The sequence below is a fragment of the Siniperca chuatsi genome, linkage group LG5, assembly GCF_020085105.1.
Source record: "Siniperca chuatsi isolate FFG_IHB_CAS linkage group LG5, ASM2008510v1, whole genome shotgun sequence".
Classification (NCBI taxonomy): domain Eukaryota; kingdom Metazoa; phylum Chordata; class Actinopteri; order Centrarchiformes; family Sinipercidae; genus Siniperca; species Siniperca chuatsi.
Window position 1 is genome coordinate 10,495,085 of NC_058046.1, and position 10,842 is coordinate 10,505,926.

Here is a 10,842-nt window from a genome sequence, read left to right on the forward strand (position 1 = left end):
CCCAGAGGCTTCTCCAAAGCTTTTAGTAAAAAAACAAGCGGCTGTGTGATGGATCAAACAGCAGCAGCAGCCACTTTCCAGCCTACCCAGCAGACTACTGGCTTTGATATTTCAGTCACTAGCAGTCCCTGCATTGTGTCTGTTTTATACACTGCCAGGTAAATTAATCCTTTCCTCTGGTCCTCTCTCCTCCCCTCATCCCCCCTCCATCACCCCTCTGCCTCCTCCACCTCCACCCCTCACCCCCCCCATCTGCCTACGTCAGTTGTCCTCTGTCTCCGTCGTGTTCCACGTGTTGGTCCTGGCTTAAGGTGAACGATGCATTTGCCATTGTAATTACTGTCAGCCCTGTGGACTTTATCTGAGTCTGCCTGACTCTGAGGAAGTAGAGACATTACATTGAACCCACTCGCTCCTTCCTGCTCTTTCCCATCAGGTCAAGCCCGTTGTGACATGCATTTGCTTTATTGCTCAAAGCTGAGGATACACTACATGACTTTTTATTTTCATTTTCAGATTAAGGGCCTTAGTCTCTTGCCAATCAAGACCATGCAGATTTTTTTCTAATGCATCCTTTGACTACTACAACTTAAATATGAAGTCTTGACGTCCTCTTGTGATTTAAGACCAACAGAAGAGAAATCTGATCGGCAGGAGCCAACTGGAGTAGAGAAGAAAAAGAAAAACTAGGGTTTTATTTGTTTTCACCATTAAACTCCAGAATATTTCAAAAGATCAGAGCAATGTTGTCCCTTAGCAATACTGACAAAATAATACTACCATTGTGCCTGGTCTAATGTAACACCTTAATGTATGCTAGAGCTGTGGCTCAGCTTCAAACTATGCAGAAATTGGAAGCCAAGCGACTGAAAACAAACACTTTTTCCATTAACACCCTGATTTTAGCTTCTCTGGACTGGTTGCCAATTTCTCTTGGAATCCATTTTAACCTCTCACGGACTACATGGCTTTACATGGCCAGGTGCTGGATTACATCAGTGAGCTTTTAACTCCCTACTGTCCCAACAGACCAAACTAGAGCCAGGCCAGATTCCCGGTTAAAATCAAGCTTTTGCTGTACTTGTACCTTGGCTTTGTCTTCTATTAAGTATTCAGTCTGCTGGCAATATATTTAAGTCTTCTTCCGGACTAGCTAATGGACATCTCGTTTTTTGCATAATACCACTCTGTAATGTTACCACTGGTCTTTATGTTACTACTTTAGCATTCTCTTTAGTCTTGTTTTTTATCAGTTACATATTTAGTCTGTTTTTATATTTTTATGTGGTTGTTTTATCCTTTTATCTATTGTTTTTATTTATTTGTGTCTGAATTATTGTTTTTACTCCTGTTATTTTGCTGCTCTTACATAAATCTTGATAGTGCTCTTTATTTGCAGCGGTCTGATGGGGGATTTTTCCTTTAAGGATCATAAATTTGCATGTTCAAAAGGCATGTGAGTGTTCTGTGGCTATATATCATTATGTGTAAGCATTTTCTTTAAAAAAGTATCTTTAAACCTTTATTTTAAGATGCTATTTACCCTGGGATTTTAGACATGCTGAGCAGGCATACCTATATTATGTGCATCCATTTTTATCAGCAATGCCCTGCCTTATACTCACTGACTTACACACCTGGGAGCTGTCCAATACAAACACAGTCACCTCAGATCCCCTTGTGTTGGATGAGGGGTGTTTTTGTGCAGCTTTGTTTAACTTACATTGATCAAGGTGCTACAACTGTACTGCCACGGTTGGGGGTTCCATTCCAACTAAGACCTTATAAATGATAGGATACAGTATGACCTCTAGAGGAATGTGTATGACAAACAGTGTGCAATTAAAGTTACTTTTTTCAAAGCATTTATATTTATGCTGGTTTAGAGGCATCAGATACTCAAGACTTCATGTATTTATTTACTTTGTTAATACATCACAAAGATACTGGGGCTGGCTCCTTACACCTGTAATGAAGCAGTTTATTGTTTTTTCTTTGTATCCCTTTTGTTTTCTTTACCACGCATCTATTTTAAGAGTAATATATTGACTTGTTCCTAGAGGACGTAAAGGCAACAATTGAGTAGCTCCTCAGCTAGCATGTTATGGAGAAAATTATGCATGAGGAATTGACTGCTTCCACACAAATGTGTGTATGATTAAATATTGAACTGTGCAGTGATATTGAAAGAGAGTAATCATAGCCCTGATATTCCTGTCAGGAGACAAGTGGTATCAATGTCACGGGGAGTGACAAATCAGATGTGATTCATGCAGCACAAGTGGCATGCTGAATAGGCAATAATCCAGAGCTTGTATAAACCTAATTACACGAAACGTCACCCCATCAATGATCCTCTATCTCATATATAGATTAGCTACAAGGTAACAACTGGAGAGTAATGACCCACTGAAATTTGCTTTGTATTGTCAGAACCTCTTGCTCTCTTTATTGCTCGCTCTCTCAAGCTCTCTTTTAGTCAGGAGGCACATTTGCACTCAGGGTCAGCCTTTCCACATCCTGCATTACCAAAGAGCTAAATGAGACTCTTGCTGTGGCCCCTGCCATCCTATTGATCCCCCTTCCTAGCACTCCAAGTGGAGTTTATGCACTAAATTTAGTTTAGTGCTAAGGGCCCTCATTAATAATAGATCCATCAGTAGGGGGTGGAGGGACCATCACTGATTGATTTCAAAGAGAGAGAGAGTGTGTGAGAGAAAGAGACAGAGGAAGAGAGAGAGAGAGAGAAGAGAAGACCAGGTTTATTTACGTGAATCAAATCTCTTCAGTAGTCTGACTTAGCTGAAGCCTCATCCTACAGTCTAGGTGTAAGTTCCACACACACACACACACACACACACACACACACACACACACACACACACACATGCATATGTATATATAGGCCTATATATCAGCAGCGCCATCATCCATCAGCCTTTTCATCTCCAAATTCCATAAAAGCAGCGAAATGAGATGAATAGAGAACCATGGCCTGTGAAATGCCACATGAGCAACAGGGTTATGTAATGCTGCATGCAAACACACCATGTTTGAGTCTACAATTTGCTAACAGATGGGACGCAGACTCCAGTCATTAAACAGGCATATTTTCATCCTACAGCAGTCACATGGTTACAACAAACCTGTTGACCATCAGTCACAAACAGGCAAGACATGATGGTACAGTGATAGAATATCCTACCAGAAAAGAGGGAAAATATGCATTCATGGTATGAAAAGGTATGTATGAAAAATTATAACAGAGGGAAAAATTATATGTGACAGATGGTCATACTCTGCACAACATGAATACATAAATATACTGTTTGTAAGAAAATGTCTAGAAATACATGTGTTTTGTGAGAAGCTATGCTAAGCCTGGCTGATTTCTAATAAAAGGACAAGAGCAGCTTCCTGTGCAGTATTGATTTAGAAAGTTTTTTTTTTTCATAACATGTGATAGCTAGTTTGATGCCCACTTACATATTATAGACATTAACCAAAACCTCCAGCCTGATAAGAGGTTTAGATGGGGCAACTAGTCAGAGGGGATTTTATTTGGATTGGATCTGGCTGCCTCGCCACAGGGTGCAGCTGTAATGACAGGCCTTTCAGCAGCCACACAACCACACTGAGCATGGCTCATCACAGACAGCAGCCCTACAGGGGAATTATGTGAAGCGACCTGGCACCACAGCACTAGATTTTCCAGCAGACTGACTCTTGGGTTGTGTTGACAGTGAGTAAGCCTTGAATTTACTCTGCCAGTCAATAAATCCCCCCTCTCACCAAACCAATGGGAAATGATGGATCATTGGAGGTGCTCTTTTCTTCCTGTATGTTGCACTTGTTTTATGTGATGCAGCTGTGGTTAGTGTGTTGTGTGGGTGTGTGTGCACTTAAGATAGATGCAAAAATGCATATATTTGTGAATGCATAGAACACAGGTATGCATATGCATGTAGCCTTCAGCTTCAGTACACACTTAGATAATATATATATATAATTAGAGAAATGTAAATACAGTGGATCTAGCTAAGTTTTGTGCACATGGTGCTTACAGAGAATGCCACATCTGTGGTTGGTATTTGTGTTTTAAATCAAGCACCACTTTTATTCCCATAAAACATCAGCCATCACAAAGGTGTCCATGGCGACATGCGTGTATGTGTGTTTGCGTGTCTGTGTTTGAGAAAACTCTTGGATCAAAGTGTCAAACCAATCCCCAGTGCAGCGCAGCAGGAGGCGAGAGGTGTTTGTGCTTCCTAATCAGCCTCCTGCACAAAATACCACTGGCTTTGTCTCATGTCCCCTCTGCTTGTGGAGATAATATGACACATACAGTTGTGCTGGTTTAATTCATAATAATGGGCTGACTTGTCAGGATTATTAATCAAAGGAACTCCCGGAAAGCAGAAGCTTCTGTGAGCCTTGTGGGTAGTCGCGCATTCAAGAGCCCTATATCTGATTAAAATACTGCTGGCATTTTGAGCCGGGGCCCACGAGATCAGATAGTTAAGCAATTAGGCATATGTGAACACTCAGAAGTAATGGAGAGACTGGTGTATGTTCCAGCTGTTCTGTCTTTGAGTATGACAGGCAGCCCTTGACCTCGCAGATCTGAAACAGCTTGCTTACCCGCCATTTACCAACATATCATGACACCTTCTGCAGCTCCCCTTTGAAAAGAGATTGATTGAGTAAGAGAGGAGAGAATAGTAGAGTGCAGACTTTAGAATAGGAACCTCAAAATATATTTTCTTACAAGTTCTTGATAGCACAGCATAATGGCAGTAAAATGTGTCCAATTACTAGTTTATGTATTTGTCTCAGGACATGAGTTCTGCAGGACTGACTTAGAGTGCAAAGACTTCAGAGCTTCAACCAAATTGGGAGCTAAGAAAGCATTGCATCTTTACTGTTGGGTAGATTTAATAAATAATGCAACAATCAAGTTGATGTACAATTAACTCTATAATGTCATCTTGTTATGTTGGGTTTGCCTATAGAGTGGCAAAGTTATACATAACAAAACCACTTTAGAAAAAATAACTATCCTCCTTCATTCTAGACTCCTTACGAAGTACATTCATGTTAAATGATTCAACAGAACATGATCTACATCCAACACCAACATTCAGTGGCAATTCAGGAAACAGTGTGATGTTCATATAGCAAAGCAAAAAGTAAGAATATGGAGATGTGTTTGCCTTAGGCATCAGAGGCTGTGCTTTCTGTAAACATCCTGTTTGGTGAGTGGGTTGCCTCCTCACACAAAGTTATTTCAGTTCTTGTATTGATGATGCTGTAGTTTTGAGTCACCTCTTCTGTATACACATTTGGTTTCCCTCTGCGTTTCGCAGTGCATATGGTGGGTCGTCTTTGTGACAGTCACGTCAACAAACTTAACTGGTAGCACCATTTGCCTTATTGGGCCATTCTATCACACCCTATGACTTTTAGACATTTTATCCTAATGGGGAAAAAAGAATTCTCCTGTATCATATTTAGCTGTAACTTCATTGTGTTGATGGACAAAAATAAAAATATAAACATATAAAACAAAATATACACAGGTGACTTTTATGCACTCGGCACCCCAACATCCTGTTTCAGCAGGAAATGCAATAACCACATTAAGATGGTGTCTGTGATTTTATCTTTGTCAGATGCAGAAGCTGTAATGTATGTACTTCTTTCAACTCATCCTCATCCTCTCTTTTACATTTTTAATTTTATTTCATATGCACTGTATATTGTATAATTACTTTCTAATATTTATGAATAATTGCTAACTAATTCTTACTATTTAAAGATGCTTGAAAATTGCAAAATTGCTATTTTGGATGAATTTCTGGGTGAGAAGATAGAGGAGCATTTTGGATTCCACTGACCAATCAGGGGCAGTCCCAGCCCAGGCTGCCCATCTTTCTTATGTCATTAGTCCATGCTGTTGAAATGAAAAATGTCCCCACTGAGATCATAGAGTAATGCACCAAAATTTACATTTTTCTAATTTGGATTCTGAATCATAACCTTTAACTGATAAATCGTACTCGGACCGTTAATCCCATTTCATTGCGTCATCTGTCTCTACAGTGACGACTAATGAACCAGTGCAAACCCCCCTGGTCCCTAGAGGGAGGGGAGGGTGAGGGGAGAAGCCTCTGCAGGACTGCAGCAGGGCTGGCTGGTCTTGTCAGCTGGCTGTGTTCAAGTGTCAGCTCGGCTCCCTGGATCAGCTTGCTTTTCAATGGCACCACCTCCCCTCTAATCCCTGCCTGTCATTCCACTGCATTCACAGCTCGGGCCCTCCCCTGCACAAGCCCATAGCGTAACAGACTTCTCAGTGTACATCTCTCTGCCTCTCTCCTTCGCTCTCTTTTCCGCTCAGTTCAATTCAGTTCATTTGATTTAAATTCTATTTTAGTATGCTTCAATTGCTGCGTATTTGAACAGAAATCTATGCTACCAAAGCAATATATTATCAGATGAAGTGGTATTATAAACAACACGCTGTTAAGCAAAAAAACAACAACAATGAAATTAACAAATTCATCCAACAATCAATTCAACTATCAATTCTAGTGTTTCTCATTAATTCATATTTCTCTCTACCTTTCTCATTAAACTTAAAAGTCAGAATTTGCTCTTTAATGTGATTTAATCTCATGCCACTAAAAACTCAAAAGCAGCTCTTATTGCAGCAAAATGATATCATTTGACTACATTTCTCTTTCTCTCGAGTATGGTAATGTGCATTCCTGCCTCAGTTCAGCTGCCATGACAACTCCTGGGTTTTCTCCTCATGCAGGATTGCGGGACTGGAGGGACTTTACAGAGTACGTCCTGTACTGTAAAAGACAGCACGGACACTGCAACCAAGGGAAAAGGCTATTCACACGTCAGGCACACAGGCCGTTATGGAATAAGTGCAGTGATATTTTCCCACGCGATATGGAGTGAAATGTACAAGCGTGTCATGTGCTGATTTCTACATTGTGCTTGCAGAGTGGAAGGTTCAGGACACTGACAGGGTGGATAGATATCTCACATGGAGGAACATACACTCTGGTCTGTTGTACTATATGCGAGGTCATCTTGTGTTTGTGTTTTGTTATTAGTAGTAGTAATAGTTAATTATAAAAGATGTCAAAAAATGTTTTGGATGTTCTGAAAACTGTCAGTATTGTATGTGTACAGATGGAGCACATGTACAGGATGTCTATCTTTATTGGCTTCCTCCATAAAGATTTACCTGCATTTATTGGTCTATGGTAAATTTGATTATTCCTCCTTACCAAGAATCAGCCAAGCTCATGGAAGCCTATTTTCTGCAGTTTGAGGGAATGAATGAATGTTGAGCCTCACCTGTACCTCAATTACTGTCTAACAGAACAAATAAAAGCTCCCCTCAAAGGTAGGCTTATCGCATTTCTTGGTGGAAAGTGAAATTAGTGACGGCATAAATACACAAATTACATTGTGTAGTTAAATTCGATCAGCCAGTGTGCTGTAATGTTGTTCAGTCAAGGTGCTACTTGATATCACAGACATCTGCTGCTAGGATATTCTTACCATTCAGCATACCTTCAAAGTGAGTGCCACCTTAAACATGACAAAGCGTCTACAGCCAAGCTAGCAGCTTAATAAGGCCGTAGACTGAAGGCAAACATCAGCATGCTGAGTACAGCTGAGTCTTATGGGAATGTCAGTTTTGCAGGTAGTTGGTCACAAACCGAAGTTGAAATTTTGACCTGCTGGTGGTGCTAGATGAAACGTAAGGGGCTCACCAAAGTCATTAGGATTCTTCCTCTGGGGACATGAATGCCTGTACAAAATGTCATGGCAATACATATAATGTTATTTAATAATAATATAATAATAATATTACACTTTAACCGACCAACCAATTGACGTAGCCAACCATAAAGCCAAGTTGCTAGTGTGGCTAAAAAGTCACCATGAGTTTGTCAGACTCTGGTTAGTTAGAAAAAGCTGCATAATTCCCCCAAATTACACATTTTACATGCTTTTTTTAAATTAAAATTTGTTGTCACTTGTGTATTTGGAAGGTTACAATAGATTCAAAATCTTACTTTCCACCAGTGGAACATATGTAAATATATTCAAAATTGTAGGTAGATAAATGAAAACCACAGTGTAAAGTTTGTATTGCTGGCAGTGTTGTATGCTGAATGTTCAATAAATCCATTGGTTTGTATTCCCAGCTGGTCTGGCGGCTCCATTAGCCATTTAAGAGCTTCTGCAGTGTTGGCTGATGTCTGATTCAGTCAATGTTGCTTTAGATAGGTCTGTCAGTATGGCAAGGTGACGGTGGCTGAAAGCAGAATGGGATTGACCTTTGAACCTCCAGCTACTCAGCTGTGATAAAATGCTGACACAACAGACTTCCACACCTCCTGAGTATCTCTCTCTCTCTCTCTCTCTCTCTCTCTGTATTATCTACTTGCTTTAAAAGCCAGCTAATTAAATCACACATCATAAATACACTCCTGACTTCTGTGCTTCTGTGTGTATGTGTGTGTGTGTATCTCCGAAATACACTCCACAGAGTTGGAGAGATGCCTACAGTTGCCTGCCAAAGACATTAAGCAGTGAATCTAAACTTTGTGTGTGTGTCCATATGCGCTCGCAACCTGTGAATATTTGCAGCTTGTGCGCTGCAATTTGAATAAGGCAAGTGGAAATTCTTGGCGGGGCGATTTCTCTGTGATTAACAGCAGTGCAGATGGTTTACAGCTGCCTTTTACCGAGGGAATTAACTCTTAAGATTTACAATGATGCCAAAGCAGAGCCCTTAAAATAGTATGACACCCCGAGCCATTCTCAGGGCACCCGGCCTGCTGTCCAGCCTTTTACACAAATACTGTACAGGGTGGTTTGGTGGATTGCTGTGATCAGATCAGAGGCTTGGTTTTAGCTGTTAAGACACAAAGCTCAGCTGTGAGCAACAGTAGCAACAATGAAAGTAAGAGATTACAGGTGCTGTTGCCGTGTAACTGCCTAATTAGAATATAATCTTATCTAAGAGAATGGAAAGGGTAAACACATATAGTATGTCAAAGAGAAAGTAAGAAATTGTGCTTCCCTCTACTCATCATTCATTTTTTTATCACCATCCCCTCTCTACATATTGACATAATGTGCAGCGTAATGATGAGATATGCTCAGTGTAGAGACATCTGGGGAGCTCTACAGCACACAAAATGTGAAGTGGATTGCTGCAGAGATTAGTCAGTAAACGCTTTTAGAATCAACACATCGATAATATACTGTAGCTTTTCATAAAAGAGTTACTAGATTTGTCTGTAAAGTCATTAAATCAAGCATCCAACTCTCCAAGTTGGCAAAAGTGGCTGTACCAAATTTAATGGCAATCCATCCAACATCCACCATCCACATGGTGGCGCTAGAGGAAAAGTCATGAGATTACCAAAGTAAGTAAGCTTCATCCTCTGGGGACCATGGACGTCCCCAAAGGATGATGGGAATTTTATGGCAATCCATCCAATAGTTGTTGAGATATTTCAGTCTAGACCAAAGTGGTGGACCGACTGACAGACCAACTTTGTCATCCTTAGAGCCACACCACATGACTAAACATGTGACACTTAGTTTAAGTTTATCTGCCTTCCCCTCATGTTCATGTTCATCTTCTTCCAGTGAACAGAGCAGTGAATAAGCAAAAGCTCAGTTTGTGTAGGAAGACAGGATGTACCATTACTTTGAGGTATTCCTACACCCTGCTTGACTTCCAATTCATTTGTCGTGTGAAACACATTTAATAGTGACTCCAGCATCTAAAACATTTTTACATTTAATAAAATGCTTAGTGAAATGACCCTGGAGGAGTTTTTATTGTACACAGTCCAACTACTTCACATCCTGCAGTTTGCTGCTGCAGTTGAGTAAAATCCCAGTGCGGCCTTTTTTTATGCCACGATGGGAACATAGCCTAATATATACAAATGCAGCAGGAATGACCACAGACCAAAATACTCTTTTCTAAGTGTACCTAATCTTGTAATACAGTGTCCTAATGTACACAGTGCTGAAAAATAGCACACTGTGGGCGTATTACAGCCACACTGGGCCCATTGTGTATGGGCTGTATAAAACGTCAGCTCGAGATCCATTAAAATGCAGCCCGGCCGGCTGACCAACTGGCTCCTAATTCACTGTGTTAGGGAAGGGAGCATGTGCTTAAATGTCTCTCTCGCCGCTTTTCTCACTCTCAATCAATGAAATTTCAGTCAGGAAAATACTGACAACTCACCAGCACTTCAGCATTCATGCCTTTGGACGGTGTAATTGGTGTTATGAGAAGAGCACACAGTGTCATGGTGAAGTGATCTCCATTAAAAACCACAATGACACCTGGTGGGGCTCCTGTTGGAAGCTCTGCTAATCAGAGTAAACAGTGACGTTAGCAAAACATGCAGGGTTTATCTGACTTGAGAGGGTGAGGGCGGTTGCTCTGGTAATGACATTCAGTTGTGGAAGGGTGGAGGGGGAATGCAGTATATCTGTTTAATTACCCAATGACTTATTAGTTACCTGGATGTAAAGTAAATGCATCTCCATTGCAATCAAGTTGCTTCACTTCAAAAGGTGGAGTGCACATGTGACGGGTGGTGCATCGTGTGTGTTTTCTGTGAAACAAGTAGGAATTTGGACCATAAAATCAGCATTTACCTGCTTTTTTATTTGAAGAGGAGGATTTATCATAATGTAAAAGCTGAGTGTGTATTTGTCTGTGTGTAAGTGCTATAAGTGTGCCCTTGTATATGCCTGTGCTACATGCATTTTTGCTCA